At 34.1% G+C, this 18,285-nt stretch overlaps 1 long non-coding RNA gene across 1 annotated transcript; it reads left to right on the top strand.

The window, feature by feature from the left end:
- The first annotated feature begins 4 nt into the window (after window positions 1-4).
- Window positions 5-16,424, top strand: LOC149802704 (uncharacterized). The gene is made up of 4 exons (XR_016420085.1): window positions 5-135; window positions 8,666-8,737; window positions 11,940-12,026; window positions 16,192-16,424. It is a non-coding gene; the product is annotated as an uncharacterized LOC149802704 (long non-coding RNA).
- Window positions 16,425-18,285: the final 1,861 nt, after the last annotated feature.

Below are 18,285 nucleotides of genomic sequence, written 5' to 3'. Positions count from 1 at the left end.
GTTATCAGGTAAGCGTCCAATCAGTGCTAATTGATTTGATCAAGGTCAAAATGGCGAGCTACAACTACAAGAAGTATAGGAAAGCTAATTTGGGAAATAAATTGAGATTTTTCCTTTCTGATGACAGTCTTCAAGGTTTCACAATTTAAAAAGAACTATAGATTAAGTGAATTTTGTCAGAATTGAAAATTAAACATACGGCGTTGGCTGAGACTGAAACACAAGCAGACTAGCTTTGACATATAATAGTTCATCTACAATACTGACATAAAGATTATAATATTCACTTACCAGAAAAGACGTTGTGTGCATATTTTGTCAATATCCATGACGCTTTTGGTTTTAAAATCGATAGGGGGTACAAACAAACGAGAAGTTAAATGAATGCTATAATACTCTAGTTTGTGGTGATACTTTCGTAGAGGTGAATACACTGCTATCGGGCATTTATGCGTACCTAATTTTTCGTTTCAAATATTGAAGTAAAACGCATACCGAATTCGAGCGATTGACAAAAATAAAATACAGCCATGCTTACCATTTGAAAAGATGCAATTGTTACCAGAATATTCTGTTAGAATGATATTAATTTTGGACACGGATGATACCTAGTCTTACATGTAACACATAGCACATTTTGATTTTGTTTAGGTGCTATGTCTTACTATCCAAATAACGGCCTTGTATAGTGTGTTCCAATGTCGTTGACATCGGAATGAGTAATCAAAGTTTCATTAATATCTCACACACTTGGCAGCCTATATCGACATTTTTCCACTAATTTATGTGTAATTAATATACATACTGTACTGTCTTTATCCTGGTGGAATGAAAATATGACACTAGTAAATGGATGCATTTTCACGTTCCGTTGACATACATTTGAATTTCTTGTAATGCGACAGTAGTCAAGGTATGCCGAAGTAAGTTCAGGTAGGTTCATGTTGGGGATCTGTTTCTTGAACGAAATGAACCGTTGCTTACAGTTCCAAATGGAATAATATATTTTTTATTCGTTTCGTTAAAAATTAATATTTCAACTTTATCCGATTTATCTGTTTCTTGAACGAAATGAACCGTTGCTTACAGTTCCAAATGGAATAATATATTTTTTATTCGTTTCATTAAAAATTAATATTTCAACTTTATCCGATTTTGGCATTCTCAGCTTTCATCGCTTTCCAGCCAACTGAAATGTAGGCCAAAGAAACTTGAAAACGCGTCAGTTTCTTTTGTGAGAATTTGAATTTATTTGAGAAAAGGCATCATAGTAAGTAAAGTCTGACTAAAACATTATAACTTTACTTTGTAGAAAAGCGTCGTTATTTTAGTTGTCAGTTGTGTGAAATATTCCTGAAAATATGGCTTTCGTAACGATGTTAGTCGACATCAAAACACACTACACAGAGCCGTTAGTTAGGCTGTAAGACCCTGACGCCCAAAACATAAATATCAGCATCAGGTCTTACAGGTAGGACTAAGGGGATACCATCCCCTGTTTTCCTGACTCTTGATATGTCAGCCTATTCTGCGCATTGCTCTGAAAAGATGTAATGCTTGTCCATCATGCTATAGAAATGAAATACATTACTTTGGACTGTTTTTTTCAGGAGTTCATTAGAGTAATAAGGTCAGGTTTTACAAAATTCAACATAAAAATGACAATAAATGGCAAGAGATATTAAGCAAACTAAACCAATCTTGTAAAAAAGTTAGTAAAGTTCAATATTTTATGAAAAATAAGCTATTACGTGGAAGAGAAACAACAATGAATAGGATGTAATGTGTTTACAATGTCTTGTTGATGGGGAAAAACTAGTACAGAATACATGTATAGAGAAAGACTATACACCGGGGAATTTGTTGAGAATTATGTTCTAGCAGCAAGTAGACACGTTGGATAGCAGACGATTTTGTACATGTGGGACAACTTCTTGCAAAATTGGAAACTTGGATTAAAATACAGTTTTGTTTTAAGGTACTCATTTCCCTCTTTTATATAATGTATTTATTTGTATGATTCTAAAAGATGCATAGTAAATTGAATTTTCTGGGTTATAGGTTCAAGAAGGTCATGGAGTGGGTCTTCACGTTGCCATTTAGAAATCACATTTTTATGTGTATTTTGAGTCTAAATGTGGGATATTTTTGTACACTTTATGAATATCACTTCTTAATTAATGTACAATTCTTCTTTCTGGATACAAAATGGATTTTTGGCCTAAAATAGCACGTGATCAAATGTTAACAGAAATGACGTATCATTGCGCGGAATTACCAGACGCGCAGAATAGGCCGACAAGGCAGTACATGTTTACAAAATGCAAACATAGCTATATTATTTTCACACCATCCCATTTGTTTATACCATACTACCTATTTAGAAAAAGGAAATCATCAAGGATATAAAGCATACACAAAACTTGGTCATTTCATTCATTGTTTTATTTATTCTAACCTGTCGCCAAGGGTTCAGCTTTCTCGAATTTCAAAGTGAACAGAAGCTTTCGATTAAACAAACATACAGACTGTTTCTAGAATGGTCCATTTCAATTATATCTTTATCATTTGCATCCATAAAACAAACTGAACAAATAAAAAGGAGGAATTCTTGTATATATATATGTACACAGCCTCCCTTAAGACGTGTAGCACTTTCAACAGAGCTCTGTAAAAACGATCATCTTCTACCAGCCATATCATCATTGTAGATGCATCACCAATATTACAATTTATGCTGAAATAATTTTCATTTCTTGATCTTTTTAACTGTTTGTTTGGTTTTTTGATGAAAATAAGTGAATAAACAGTAATTTGCTTCTAAAAAGTCCAGTTTCACTGTTGGGCACGATTCAGTCAGCAGAACGCCTTACAGTGAAAGCAAGAGATATTGAATTCTCAAGGGAAATCCCATTCAAACTCCAAAGTCACCAGGTCAACACCTACAAATAGCACCACATTGTAGAGCAGAGAATGGCCTTTATTTTCATATAAGTTTCAAAAATATGTTTAAATTTTCTTGGTCATATTCAAATGTCTCGAGTCACGTACTGTGAGATGATTCTGAATTAAATGGCTGACTTCACATTGACATGTTATCCAGATTTTGGTCTCGTGTTTGAGAAATTGCAACAGCACATGGTAAGTATTGTTTTTCTTGCTTTTCCAAACACTTATGAATATTTGTGTGCATTTCTTTTTTATATTTTAATTGATTAAATAAGATTCCTCTTCGATAAAATGTGTGTTTATACTGCGACAGGAAGTTCACAATTACCATGTGTTTGCATATCTTGCATTTTGAGACTGCGAGGATGATTTAATTTTGATAAGAAATAACTACCGGTACCCATATTGATTTGATGAATTTGAATGATTAATCATTCTGTGCATAAATATTTTGTGTAGTGCTTGTTTTTTTTGCTCATTTCCTTACAGTTATTGGACATTTATAAACTGGAAATCGATTCTCTCTTACCACATATCTCTTCTTTCTGTTATTTTCATCAAAATATTTCTTGGTCAATGTGTCATTTTTATTTTTAGTTGGTCTCTCTTGGAAATCAACACTTTTATACTGTTATCATAAATGAATAGTAATTAATCTCAGTCAGTCTGTTTCTTGGCTATATAAATAATAAAAAACACATTTCCATCCTCCCAATCAATGTCATGATTTGGTATTATGTATAAATATATCAAAACATTTTTTTTTTTGTAAAACAAAACAAAACAAAATGTGCTCACAAAGTTAAAATGTAAAATTATATGACCTGAAGATCTTAATATAGAATATACAAAAAATAACTTAACATTTTGATCAATATTTTAACAGTGTAATATATCTTAAGTTTCTAACTGTGGAAGAAGAAAACAAATTCAGTTTCCCAAATCTTACACTGATACAGGTCTTATAAAATACTAAGTGTGCTGTTTTGCACTTTTACAGAGAATGAAGACTTCCACCATATGTCTAGTGGTTGATTAGAAAGGGCAAAGGGAGAAAAATAGCCCATGAGCATCAAGAGCAGTATTTCATCAGTCATAAGTTTTTGATCCAGCTCCATCAGCTTAAGTGTAAATTTCATGTCACTTCTGATCAAATTCAAGAACTTTTTGGAAAGATTTGCTCAGCCTCATATCAAGATGATTTTAGGCATACAAATTTGCAGGAGATACATCATTTGCTGAAAGCTGCTGTAGAAGCAGAGTTGAATCTATTTCTGAATCGATGTTTTGTCATTTCTTAACCGCAGTGTAACCATGACTTGGAGATATGTAATGTTGGACCTTTTCTCCAGCAGTTTAACTTGCAGTGGCATCACTTGCTCAGCCCTCATTTACTAAAGACATTACCATGTCCAACTCAGTCACCAACCAGTGGAACAATCATTGACTTGCTGATGTTCGGGTTTAATGAAAAAACTGTCTTGTGTAAGGACTGGTTTGAGTTTGTTGGACTAAATATTTCTGATCTTTCAGACAGACAGTTTCTTTATAGGTTGAAACAGACCAGAAAGCTTACGACAGTCATGCAAAGAACCTGAAAAGAGAAGGAGCTGAGCAAACACTAAACAATTATTTGCATAGGCCTTCAGAAGAGTTCAGGGTTTGTTTTTCTGGGCAGACATTGCTAGATGAACCACTGCCATCATCAGAAATTTCACAGGACAGAGGCTGCTACAACAAAAACACCAAAATTTTGCTCCTTTAACTCAAAGACTTGGAAGTGCCAACAATCATCTTTGCGTCAACAGGTCCAAGAGGAGCAGCATGTATATGAATGCAGCCTTGATAAGGTAAGTGCTCTTGCAAAGGAAAGAAAAGAATTGCTGAGTGAACTTGATATTTCTACTTCCAACAATGCTGTTCTGTCCAGTCAGCTTCAGCAGATAAAGCAAACAACTCTGTAGCTGCAGAGAACCTGTAGCACACTCCAGGCAAAAATTAAAAGCAATCAACAGCAACTGACTACCCTAAAGAAGGAAAATGTAACCTGCCAGCTAAAGAGAACTGAGAGTTTTTGTAATGAGCTGAAAAATGCTATCAGGCAAATTACATGACTGCGAGGAGAAGCAAGAGCAGAAAAAGCCAGTCAATGCTACTCATATCGATAGGGTATGCAGAGTTCAAAAGGCTGTTCTGAGAAAAAAAACCTGCAAAAATTAAAGAACTAAAAGAGGAAAACATTAGACGTCAGGCAAATGTAGAGCAGCTGCATGTTGTTCTGCTCAAAGATCCAGAAACAGGATATTTCACAAGGGAAACAGTGAAGTGTGTGATTGAACTGATTGGGGAAAAAAGTATCAGCAACAAGATGTGCAGAAGTGATTGAGAGTGTGTGCAAACACCTGCTAGATATTCACCTCCCTCAATCAGAGTTACCGTCCCTTTGCAGTGTTTTATGCTTCACAGATAAAGGACACATCATTTCAAAATTCCAATTAGCAGATGCTGTCCTAAAATCAGAACACTTTGATATTCACACTGACGGAACAACTAAGTTTGGAAAGAAAGTGGTGGGGCAACAAGTAACACTTGACAGTGGTGCATGCCTTGCTTGTGTTTTTTAGGTGATAGCCACAGAAGTTACATCATCTCTCATCAACATCACTACCAATCTGCTGCTAGGGCTGACAGATGTATGCCAAAAGGAAGGTGAAGAAGCTGAGAACTGTTTAAAATGTTTTTCACTAAGCTTACAGCAACTATGAGTGACAGGGCAGCAGCCAACAAAGCCTTCAATAAGGAGCTAAATACAATGAGGAAGGCAACTATTGGCACTGAAGACTTGGACTTCCTCCATTGCAATGGCCATGTTCTTCTCAGTCTTGCAAATTCAGCTAATAAAACACTGAAGAATGTGTTTAGTTCAGCAGCTGGACGTGAGAAGTCCACACAATTTTCTTCTAATAGGAATAATGAAAATTCTGTGTGGCGCCTTATCAGAGAAACCTGTACAGTCGTCGGACCAAGAGATGATGAAAGGTACTCCTGCCAAAATGCATAGCTGGCATATTGTTCACTCCAAGGCTTAAATTCATCAATTACAGGATTCAAAGGAAACTGATTTAGCATGTTGCTCAGAGCTGCTATCCACTTTATTAGTCAGACCATGCAGACTTCCTTGGTAACTACAAGACTGAGAAGAACTGGAAACAGGATGGCATTCAGCATGACATTACATGTGATGACATTGATGCTGCTCTGGTAGCACTTGGGATTATCTTCTGTATCACACAACAATGGCCGCATTTGGATGGTAAAACATCCAGATATTTTGGAAGAGAGACTACTGGCATTCCAGCAATACCTGGATAACTTTTAACATTCAGATAACTTAAAACTTGTTTTCCTGATATGGTGTAAGTTGTAATTTAGAAATTATTTAACATTTTTCTATAAAGTTTTCCTGCTGTGTTTGTTTTATTGTTAGAGCTGAAGTTTTGATATTAAGCAATGCTGACTGGGGATTTTCCAAACAGACTTGATAATCATGGTATTGAATTTGCTATAAAATGCTTTTTACATTTCAATAAAATATTGTTACTGGTTGTGATCATGTGCACATATCAGATTTTACTTTGTTGTGTGGTTGCATGTTGACGTCATGTGAGTTCTGCCCAGGGGGTGGGGTGATGTTTTAAAAAAAAGTTGTTTTAAATCCTCAATATAGAATCATTAGATAGATTACAGCAATCTGAACACAATACACTTTAAATTTTACAAATTGATAAATAAATGGCCAAGATATGGATTTTTTCATATTTGCCGTTTACCAATTTAGTAAAGATCTTTAATTTTGGGGGTCTGCTACATTATTTCAGAGAATTAATTAATTAAAAATTGAGCAAAGTCTCTGTATAGAATATAAGAGGTCTGGAAAGTCCCAGACTTGAAAACTGCAATTAGTTTCAATAATATCAACTATTTAATTTGGCTATTTATGCAATTTTGACAAATTTGTGGAAAATTGCTGAATTTTTTGAAGAATATTTTTACCTATAACTTTTGAACCAGATGGAGAAGACATATCGTCTTTTTTTTTGTTTGTTTATTTTTTTTAAAGATCTATCTATTGGTTATAAAATCCACACTGAATTTCTAAGAAATTTGGCTGCCAGTACATAATATATGCATTCAAAGAGGTGTAACTCCAATATTTACGGAATTATTGAGATTATCAAAGACGGTGAACTACATCACATCAGTTACTTGAAAGCATAGGTTTGCTCATGCAGATATAGCAGCTGTGTTATTAAGGAAACTCCCATTTAATTCAAAACACCAACAACTCGACAGTGTTTGAGACTGCATAGCAGCAGACTGGTCAGAATTTATAAATTGATGAATGAAATGGCTTAGTTTGTGCATTTTTTATATCTTTGATGCCTTTTGTTTTATGAGTGGTTGGGGGTACAAACAATGGGAAATTCTGTGCAGATTCTAGAACATCAAGCTACTTAGACAATGTACTTGTGAGAAAATGTTTTTTTTTATATAAAAAAAACATTATATAATACATAAATAGTAGTGTCCACTTATCAGAATTCATAGTGTGGTACCAGAAATGGCACAGCTATGTAAAATTTATTTCTTCAGTTGATCACTAAAAATATTTTATTCCATAACTATTTTTTCCTTTGGGAGATTGTACCATACAATTTTGTTTTTACTTTTGTAAATGCTTAATTTAATTCCTATTGTTAATCAAGATGACTTTTTAGTTCTTTAACACAATATTATCTTAAGACACTGGGAAACAGAAATTAACAGTTTTAAAAAGACAGAAAGCTTAAAATGAAAATATGTTAAAAAGGAAAGCATTGTTAAATTGAAGATAAGGATGGTATTTGTAGCTTTGTTGCCCAAAACTGAAAAACATGAAAACAATTTCTTCAGGAATGCTACTAAACAGAATTTAACCAAACTTTGCTGGAGACATCTTGGCATAAAAATATTAGATAATTATAAAATCCACCTTCAGATACGCCTGCTGTTGTTAAATTTAAAAGAAACTTAAAACAATTTTTATAAGAAACAGAGCAATACAAATTAACCATTTATGACATAATAAGTTCCTTCAAGTTTATTCAATACATGTGGCAGCTATTATGAAAAGTGTCAAATTCTTTGGATAACTTTTGATAAACAAGTCAACAGATTTTACAAAAAGTATTTTGCTATGAGGGACATTTAGGTTTATACTATAAATGCCAATCTGCCATCAAATATTGCCGCTATCACTTAAACTAGAAACATTTTCCAAACCAAAAATATGAACAGATTTTTGGTAGAATTTAACAGAAATGACCTTGTTTTAATGCCTTTTAAGATTTATAAAAAGTGAGGCTTTTGCTAAAAGTACATGTAGATAAAGATTTACACTATTTTATCTCGATAAACTTCTGAACAGACTTACCAGCATTCTTGCCTAGGAACCCTGTGTATTTGACAAATGGTGCGATGCACCATCAAATATTAATAAAGATGCAAAAACTAGAGAAACTTTGAAATTGTTTGTATAACATGTCTGACACAGATTGCTTGGGGAACAGCTCTTGCATATGTCTGTTGTAAACCAGGTGAGCAATCATAGACTTACTTGAGCCTCTTGTTTCGTGTATAAATAGGCTTTATATACATTTCTTTTATTTCATTTCAGGCTTTCCAATATTCAGACGTTTTTGTGTTGAAAGACCAGAGCTTGTAGGATCCTTTGCATTGCTAGGATTTAGTAAGTAACCTGTGGCCTAAATAAAATTGTGTATTTGCTTATTAAATTACAATTATAACAGTTGGCCTAGATTTTGGTCTGCCTGAAGAGAAAATTTCACGAACACCTTTGTGAGCTTCTACACATTTAAAAACTCACTTGATGGCCAGATATTTAGTCGTAAATTTGGCCTTTGTTTTGTGCAGCCATTGGTAGTTGTCGTAAACATGAAGTTACCTTTTTCCTATGAAACCAGAAACATTCATTGCACAATAAACGCGTTCCAACACAGGAGTTATGTTTTATCCATAAAACAGGACAAAAATTTGTGACGTGAAATAACCTTATCTGTTGTATATTATAGTACAGATAAGGTTATTTTGCATTGTCAAAAATTTTCATCATATTTTATTGATAAAACAAGAGATCCCATTTTTCAATCACTGATATTGTATGAATATTCATATGATTCCAATGTTTTTATTCAAGTTTGGTGCTAATTTCCTTTATAGAAGGAGGTGTTTTTATTGAAGATTGTAGCCTGCTTGCTTTGATGAAGGGTGCTTAACGTTATTAAAGTTGCCATGAAATGCCAAATTTGCAGGACCAAACAAATACCCATTTGTCAATGTGACAGAAATATTAAAGCCTGGTGGCAAATAAATAATTTGTACAGCAGAACAAAGTATGGGCCAGAACTGTTAGGTTGTCAACATAAATGATTAGAAAACAAAAGATTTGTTCAATTTGGAACCAATGGCTTCTGTTGCCAGTTACATTTTTTATTTTGCATTTTGACATCAACGTAAGCATGACAAATTTGGTAGTAATAATAGACCATGAGTCCAGGACTTTGCATTTTCGTTGACATAGGTGGCTTGTTGACATAATTGATTTTGACATAAGTGGGTAGGACTCTGCTATCATTATTTCCTTGGATGCATACATTACAGTAATACCTCATGCATTCGCGTTTCTGGATTCGCGAATTCACGGATTCGCAAAATTTTCATTGGTACCCTTTACGTACATGTTTTCTTTATTTTATTGAATTGTACCTTCGTTATATGACTTCTGTGACATATGAAGTTTATCTAGTTTACCTTCCTGACAATGACAAAGAAAACGTCAGTCATTAAGTTTACAGTCCCATTCGTTACTTGGTTTTACCTTACTGTGAGTGCAAAAGAAAACGGCAGCCAATGAATTAGTATAGGGGTAATATTAGTATACATGTACCATACTGTAAATGCGTTAGTGTGGCAAATACCCATTAGGCGATACTGTACTCTATTTTTACGTCAACCATTTATTTCTCTTTTTAAGGGTAATGTATTAAGCTAACTTTTAAATGAAATTAAAGTGCTTTGGGAGCATGATTTGGGTCATATTTAGGGTTTAAACCCTAGAAATAAGCATTTATTAGCATTTTTAGTGACTCGTACCAAACATTCGCGATTCCTCCTGATCCGCGACTGGTTCTGGAACCTAACCTCGCAAATGTTTGAGGTATTACTGTATTGCAAAAAAGTTTTATCATGTGCTCATATAACTCATGAAAACATGTTTAAATATCTGGTTGACCAGAAATGAATTGCACCATGGAATTTTTTATTCTGGATCTTACTGTTATTTCATGTTAGTGTACACTCATTATCTACCAGCATTTTTACAATCAATACCTGTTTTTTAAATTACTTTTTCTTTCCAAACTAACAAATCATTAATTAAATGACAAATTGTGTTTGTAAATTTTGTCTCATTCGTTCAACCGGAAAATAAATTAAATCTTCCTCGTACAGATGACTTTGACCTTAAAAATACATTACAATAACAATTATCAGACACTTATATCGCAACATGGCTGATTACCAAAAGCCTTGAATGTTTTCATTGCCAATGCATTGTTTTAAAATAGATATTCATTGCTGTTTTTATATCACCTTTCATGACTTTGTCCATTGCTAGTGCCAGCATAGACATGGATGGACAGCCACTAATGAAAAGTTGTAGGCATATTCTAATATCTTTTTTCTAACAAAAAAGTGAACCTTGGGGGTACACATAGTAAATATTGGGGGGGGGGATAAGACAAAAAATTGCAAGGAAACCATTCAGCCAGCATTTAACATGTAACACTGACCCCGCTTAGATGGATGGTTGACTGTATAGACGTGGGATTTTCACCAAATGATTTGTGATATCAAGTTGGACCTAAATGAAAACGCTGATGTCTAATATGACTACTCATGAAAACCTCGGTATTACAACTTTTCAATGGAAAATCATCCACCAGAAGACTCCTTCTGATTTCTAGTTGATTATAAATTAAAATGGTGCAGATCAACATCCAGTATGGTACCCATTTTAAAATCTGAGAATCCTGCTGTCACTACTGCTTCTAAATGGATAGATGTTTTTCCAAAATACTTCTAATGATGTCTAGTTGGCCCTAAAGGAAAAGGTGCCAATCATAATTTGGTATGGCTGCTGCTAATTTGAAAATCTCAGTGTTCAAAATGTCAGAGATCATTTCAACACTCAGTTACAAAGTATAAATGGTTTTGTCTTACATAAGAAAATCTTGACTTTTTCAAATTTATGATATGGGGTCCTGAGTGGATGAGTGGTTTAAAGTACTCGCTTTTACCGCTCACTGCCATACAACTCTTTCCGCATTGGTTAGAGTCTTGGGCTCTGCCAATATGGATATTTGAGAAAGCTGCTAGTAGTTTTCCATGGGTAGGTGGTTCTTACCAGGGTTTTCCAGGTTCTTCCTCCACCAATTATACTGGCCATCATTTATAACCACTTGTGCTGAGAAATGGCATTAAACCCAAAAATATCAACAGCAACAAATTTATGATGTAATAAAGTGTATTGTCTCATCAGTGGCCTAATGACCAAATTACGGTGAATCTTTATTATCAAAGAAAGTTTTTTGGTGTTTTTTATTTTTCTTAAATTTATGCATTCTCTCATTACTGAGTTAATTAAACCTTTGTAACATCAAACACTACCCAGCACCAAAGGATTTTCTTTTTTGGTAATATACCCAGGTTTGACTTTCTGTTGGATTGGTTGACATGTGATAGGTTTAAATAATTGGATACTTTGGATAAAAATCTTTTTTGATTATTGGTTTCTTCATTTGCTTTAGTAGACAGGATAACAGATTTTGCTTAACATTTGTGCTATCAGTATTATCACATTTTCTTTCCAGCTGTCGTGGCAATGGCTATCATATTTCCTATGAAGTTGCGGGAGGGTCCCAGAGAATATCATCAACGCTACAAGAAATATTACTCTAGTATGTATTGAGATTTACAAGATATAAGTAATTGATGTCACTGCAAATGCAACCTTCCTAAAAGCTATATTTGCTAGTCTGTGACATCTGCCCAAATGCAAACAGCTTAGACTTGGATCTGCCATTTTATAATGTACTGGCAGATGGTGCATTGTGGGTATATGCAATTGATTAGGGGTTGAAAACATTTAAAATCCCTGGGCAGCAGCTTTGAAAATCGGGTTGTTTTGATTGTTCAGTAAATTACTATAGCTAACTTACAGAATGCATTAACTTTTGTCAGTTAGATCTGTCTACACACAGAACTTGTAACTCATCATTTGTGGTGCTAATAGAAAGTGTCAAACAAGTTTACACACATTGAATCTGTTTCATAAAAACATAACAATAATGGGACATTTTGCTTTCTTTGACAGTGTCTTGTCCTTCAGCTTTCTAGTAGATGACTACCTTGACTAGAAACATATCCATATTTTATGTTTCTCTGAGTTTTCATAATCACTGTTCACATTCATGTTAATCCGACATTGTAAATATGTTTTAATTGTCAGGGAGCTCTCAACTTTCCATGTGGGATTATTGTTTAGTCCTCTTTCTACAAGCCAGTGTAGCATGCAGTAACAATTGGGATTGATTTTATTATCTAAATTTGCCCATTTAAAACTTTGAGGTCAGTCCAACAAATCATACATTGAAACAAGGCCAAAAGCTGCCATTAAAACCACCTTGGCTATTTACAAAACAAGTGTTGACAATGAATTAAGTAATGCATCAATTTTTCATTTGTAACATCTGGGTCAGTCCTATGACCAGTTCAGTGGTGGTAAAATAGCCAAGTTGGTCCAGATAGATTGGAGTTTATTTTTTGTGGAGAAATTTAAAGTGAACAAAATGCATTACTGCATCAGTCATAGAGGCATATTTCAGTCTCACAGAAACAGCAGAGGTAGTCCAAATGAAACTTGCCATTTTCCTTTAGCTAAATTTAGCCATCAGAAGCAACTTTCCCATGCTTTACAATGGTTGCCAATTTCTTCATTAGACATTGAAAAAGCATAATAACCCTAGGCATTCAGCATATTAAGCCATCCATGAAAGAAATTGCTGCTATGTGTTGGTGTGTTGACAAGAGATGAACAATAATGAGTAGCATACACATGGATTATTGTGGCCTTTTAGCAACTACCATCACCCAACACTCAAATGCGTAATTAAATAGAGATTTTAGGGCACAGTGCTTTAGGTACTCGGAGGGACAATTCAATGATCAAATGTTTTTAGCTGGAAATTATAAATTCCATTCTAAATTTATAATATTATCATATTACCAACTGGGCATTCACATTGAGATTAATGGTTGCCCAGGATTAATTTTTAGTTCTCCTAGGAAATGAATTTTTGTCCCAGATGGCAGATGGTGCATTATGTTTATCTGCCATTGTATAATGTATAGGCAAATAGTGTATAATGGGAATCAGTTGGGTTTGTATTAAATTAAGGTTAGAATGGTTATAGACATAGCGCATAATGATGTGTTCCATCCAGAAGGAAACTGGGCATCCATCTGTTGATTCCCGAAGCCCTTCTCCTTCGCCTTTTGTGCTCTCCCATCTGCCTTTGTCCAGGGATTGAAGTAATGAGACTGAAAATTTGCTTTAAACTTTAAGATGAAATATATAGAGACATAGGTAAGATGAAATATCTTGAGACATAGGTAAGATGAAATATCTTGAGACATAGGTAAGATGAAATATATAGAGACATAGGTAAGATGAAATATATAGAGACATAGGTAAGATGAAATATCTTGAGACATAGGTAAGATGATATATAGAGACATAGGTAAGATGAAATATCTTGAGACATAGGTAAGATGAAATATCTTGAGAGATAGGTAAGATGAAATATCATGAGACATAGGTAAGATGAAATATCTTGAGATATAGGTAAGATGAAATATCTAGAGATATAGGTAAGATGAAATATCTGGAGACATAGGTAAGATGAAATATTTAGAGACATAGGTAAGATGAAATATCTAGAGACATAGGTAAGATGAAATATACAGAGACATAGGTAAGATGAAATATCTTGAGAGATAGGTAAGATGAAAAATCTTGAGAGATAGGTAAGATGAAATATCTAGAGACAGGTAAGATGAAATATCATGAGACATAGGTAAGATGAAATATCCAGAGACATAGGTAAGATGAAATATATAGAGACATAGGTAAGATGAAATATCTAGAGACATAGGTAAGATGAAATATCTTGAGAGATAGGTAAGATGAAATATCTTGAGAGATAGGTAAGATGAAATATCATGAGACATAGGTAAGATGAAATATCATGAGACATAGTTAAGATGAAATATCTAGAGACATAGGTAAGATGAAATATCTGGAGACATAGGTAAGATGAAATATCTAGAGAGATAGGTAAGATGAAATATCATGAGACATAGGTAAGATGAAATATCATGAGACATAGTTAAGATGAAATATCTAGAGACATAGGTAAGATGAAATATCTGGAGACATAGGTAAGATGAAATATCTAGAGACATAGGTAAGATGAAATATCTAGAGACATAGGTAAGATGAAATATCTAGAGACATAGGTAAGATGAAATATCTAGAGACACAGGCAAGATGAAATATCTAGAGACATAGGTAAGATGAAATATCTTGAGACATAGGTAAGATGAAATATACAGAGACATAGGTAAGATGAAATATCTTGAGACATAGGTAAGATGAAATATATAGAGACATAGGTAAGATGAAATATCTTGAGACATAGGTAAGATGAAATATATAGAGACATAGGTAAGATGAAATATCTTGAGAGATAGGTAAGATGAAATATCATGAGACATAGGTAAGATGAAATATCTTGAGACATAGGCAAGATGAAATATCTAGAGACATAGGTAAGATGAAATATCTAGAGAGTTAAGTGATATGAAATATCCAGAGTTAGGTGAGATTAAATATCCAGAGTTAGGTGAGATGAAAAATATCTACAGACTTAAGTGAGATGAATTATTTCCAAACCAATAGGTAATACTTGCTTGAAAATATTTGCTGTCACATTTTTTGTCTTACAAAATACTCCTGCCAGTTTGAAAGCTTTTGCATCAACAACAACAACAAGCTAATCAGTGAGGGGCCCCAGGTGGCAGAGTGGTCAGAAGTGCTTGCCTTTGCTGCTGACTGACTTCTCACTTCTGTCCACACTGGTTTGAGTCTCTAGTTCGGCCAAAGGAGGGTATGTGAAAAAGCTTGCCAGTAGCTTTCCATGGGTCAGTGGTTTGTACCTGGGTTTTCCCAGTTTCTTCCTCCACCAGTTATACTGGCTGCCAGGTATAGCCTATCATGAGCTGAAAATGGCATTAAATCCAAACAATGTCAGCCTAATTCAGTGTCAACTATATTCAACTTGAAGTTCAGATTTTTAAATATCATGCTAATTTGGATCCTCTCAATGGCAATTTCTTGTTAACATTGTAGGAACCATTCAGCAAATACTGATATAATTTTGTGTGAGCACTGTCTTCTAGACATGTGCCTTTTTAGGGGTGAAGTTTATTCTACTTCTTTTTACTTAAGTGTGTTGGACTTGTTGATAAATTTCATGTATTCTTTTGAGAGTTGCTTGTAACTAAAACTTAGTTCAGGAATCATTCAGTATGTCCTGATGAAATAGGTGTGAACATTCTAACAAACATTTATGGATTTTTTAAGGGTTCAACTCTTCTACTTGAATTTTAAGAATTTTTGGCATAGGTGATCATTTTACAATATGCTATTATTTTAATTAACATTATTTTATTATTATAATTATTGAATAGGATCAAGATAATTAGGGACATAGTGAAACGAAAAAAATATAATTTTATAGTGCTAAAAGCAAGGGAAAACAGGGATAATATATAACTCCTCCCAGTACCAATTCATGTTATAAAATAAACAGGAGTACAAGTTTAGCAACATGTAGAAATTTTATGTTAGTTGGTGCTTATGACATGCAAGAGGGGTTGCATCTAACTTGAGCAGCATCTGTCAGCCCATAAATAGGTCCTATGAAAGAAATTTAAGTGAGGCAGAATTAACAGTGTGTTCTCATCAACCATTAATTTGTTTCGTTTTGTTTTCCTTTTCAGTTGTTCGAGACACAGATGTGGAAGATCCCAGTAAGCCTTGGTATAATTGACATTAATATCTATACATGTTCATTGTACATGTTTTATGTACATGTTCTATGTCTTATACGTGAAGTATGTCAGATTCATCAAGGATTTGAAATTGCCAGTTGTTTACAATGTTTGTATATTGAATGTTTGACAAAATAACTAGCTTGTATTTTCAATTTGAAAAATAAACTGCTACTCCCTCATCACTGTGTTAGATTTTGAAAAATCAAAGCATGTATTTACATATTGACTAATAGACCACCTCTAGAAGTTGTCCTGCATTAAAATGTCAAGGCAAACCTATTTTTGACAGTAATCATGATCTTTCTTGCTTTTTTTTGCCTGCCTTGCAAGAAATTGCTCGCTACTCTGATGGCCTAAGTGGTTAAAGTGTCCACCTTGGATGCAGGAGGTCACTGTTTCTAACCCTGGCAAAGGCATATCATAGACTTATAAAAATGGTACTAGCAGCTGCCTTGCTTTGTGCTCAGCATTAACAGGTTAGTATTAAGACTGGTTGGCCTGGTGTCAGAATAATGTGACTGGGTGGAACATGATGCCACATATCTGTGACATGATGACCCAGTGCTAGACAACACTATAAACTGCCACACTGCAGACAATGTAGTGATATGACTCAAATTGATACAGCTATGTTAAAAATCCAAAACACACACACACGAAAGGACAATATTCCATTGTCATTAAATTGTGGTGAATCTTTCAGTGCAGCTTGTTAGTGATATAAAATTATATAAAATTATAAGTTTTTTTTGTTAGATGGTAATGGTTTTCCTAAACACTGATGGAATGCAATATGGTCACATTATTCCAGCACAAGGAGATTACTGGATTACAAATAACACAAATCACTGACAAATTAGATATTTTCAAACAAAATTAGGGATAGTGAACCATATCAACAGGTCTATCTTCTCAGTAGTTAGTCAGAGATTCTGCGTGAAGCACCTTGTTCTTGAATAATATCTAAAAAAAACTCGAGTTTTAGAAACCATCCCTCTGATTGGTTCGCATTACTTTTTTAATGTAAAATATTTGCAAGATTTTCTAGCATTTTTAGTTTTATAATAATTTATGCTGCACAATGTTTCTCAAGTTATAATTAAATAAACTTATGGAAAATATCATTAAGTCAGGTTCTCTGAATAGCTCTTTTTGTGATGTATTGTTGGCTTTGAGGATAGAGGAAGCCAGAAAGCCCAGAGAGAACTATCTAAATATTGTGGTTTACAGTGCAGTCAGAACATTCAGAGCTCTGAAAGAGACTCAGTTTTAGTGACATTTTCAAGAGTGATAAGTTTTTGTCAGATGCAAATTATGGATAGATAAAAAGATCAATCTTGAAAAACCTTCTATGACTTTTCAGCCACCAATGAAATACCACTACTTTTCCTTTAATGTTATTTCTGCCAATTTTTATGAAAAAAAATGGTGGAAAAATCATTAAGTTTAAATAGCTACAAACTACTGCTCATGTTTCTATTAGTAATGATACCTCTTTGAGTCATCATGAAATTAGTTATTACAGCATAGTAACAGTTATGGGCTTGAGGGTAGATGAGTGTGGCCACTATTTACATCTTTTTGTGGAATGTAGTCAAAAGGGCCAAACTAGTTGTTTGGTTACAGTTTTGTCCCCAGACCACTTAATTCTGGTTGCCAGTTAGTACATTTTAAATGCAGTAAGGTCTCTTTTTCATGCAATGCATGTGAAACGGTAAATAATGCTATTTAGATGCACAAACTACACCTATAGAACATTACCATCTGAAATGTATTTAAGCTCTGAAGATATAAGACATGGCAACACCAACTGAGAAAAGGGTACACACTAAGGAAGACGGTGTGCACTCCAGAGATGGCATACTGTCATCTTGGGGTAGCAGGTTGCATCTACCATCTAAATGGAGGTGGGGGACAATGCTGCGTTTACTATTTACCCTTACATTGTAAATACTTGAATCAGAGGTACAGAAATAGTGTGGCCACTGTGCTACCAAATACCTTCATTAATCAGTTCAGTCAACCTGCAAGATGATGAAT

Source organism: Sinohyriopsis cumingii, chromosome 3 (assembly GCF_028554795.1).
Source record: "Sinohyriopsis cumingii isolate HCF-2022 chromosome 3, ASM2855479v2, whole genome shotgun sequence".
NCBI lineage: Eukaryota > Metazoa > Mollusca > Bivalvia > Unionida > Unionidae > Sinohyriopsis > Sinohyriopsis cumingii.
Note: the sequence above shows the minus strand (reverse complement) of the source record. Positions and strands in the feature narration are given on the sequence as shown.